The sequence below is a fragment of the Nematolebias whitei genome, chromosome 1 (assembly GCF_014905685.2).
Source record: "Nematolebias whitei isolate Nwh7 chromosome 1, NemWhi1, whole genome shotgun sequence".
In the NCBI taxonomy this organism is placed as follows: domain Eukaryota; kingdom Metazoa; phylum Chordata; class Actinopteri; order Cyprinodontiformes; family Rivulidae; genus Nematolebias; species Nematolebias whitei.
This window is the reverse complement of record NC_056498.1, coordinates 18,743,271-18,744,510: the sequence shown is the minus strand read 5'-3', so window position 1 is coordinate 18,744,510 and position 1,240 is coordinate 18,743,271.

Sequence of the window (1,240 nt, the reverse complement as noted above, 5' to 3'; positions counted from 1 at the left end):
ATACAATCAGAAATACCACAAAAATGAATATATGTAAATTAACTAGACACTTTAGTTTTGTCATCTACACAACACATGAAGGACATGTCATCAGACTGTGCTTTGTGCAAATAAATTTTGCACATTTCACACAAGTCATGCTCGTTTTGACATCATCAGATGGCTTGCAAACCTGGCACCTCTTCCTCTTCTTTTTTCCTCCAGTAGCAACCTAGAAAGACGAATAAAATGGTTAATATATTTTTTGATGCTCCTAAGACACATATAACATGCACTCGCACAAACACACACTTTTACTTACCTCACACACTGATGTACTGGGTGTAGTCCTCTCCTGGATCTCCTTTACTACAGCTGCAGTAGCTGGGTCCTTGGCATACGCTGTCTTCGTTGTATATGTGGTACCACAAGTGCCTTGCCCAGCTCTTCTAAGAAAATGCGCCTCTTGTACAGCTTTGACACATTCCACTCCGGAAAGATTTCCGTCCAAATGACAAATGCGTTGTATGCTGATACATCAATGATGTTGTAAAAGATGACCAGTGACCAGCGCACAGTCATTCTCTTGGTGCTGTATGACCCTGTGACCTTGTCCAGATTGTCCACCCCACCTTTGGCAGCATTGTAGTCAAGGATCATAGTTGGTTTATGGTCCTCTCGTGTGCTGATTTCAGCATTTTTATGCAAAGTGCTCATGAGCACAACATTTTTCCCCTTTTTAGGGCAATAGGACACCAGGGCTGTATTGTCTGTAAAGGCAAACATGGACGATTGAGGGTCCCTGTTCTTTGTCACCAGTAGCTCAGCGGGGAGTTCAGCTCTGTTCTTTCGAACTGTCCCAACCATCGTGAGCTTTCTTTTTAGAAGTTCTTGACCCAAGTTATAGCTTGTGAACAAATTGTCACAGGTTATGTTGTGCCCCCTGAGACCATTTGACATGTCAAGCACAACCCTTGTACCTTGATTTTTTTCTGGGGCTCCTCCAGCTGGCTTTCCAGTGTAAACCTGCATGTTCAAAACATAGCTGGTTTTTGCATCACATGCTGCCCAGAATTTTATGCCATATTTAGCTGGCTTGGAAGGCATATATTGCCTAAATGAGCAGCGACCTCTGAATGCCACAAGTCTTTCATCCACTGTGACATTAGGGCCTGGGTTATAGAACAGGGGAAGTTGCTCAACCCACTTGTCCCACACTGTCCTAATAGCTGCTAGTTTGTCTGTTTCCCGTCTGACAGCT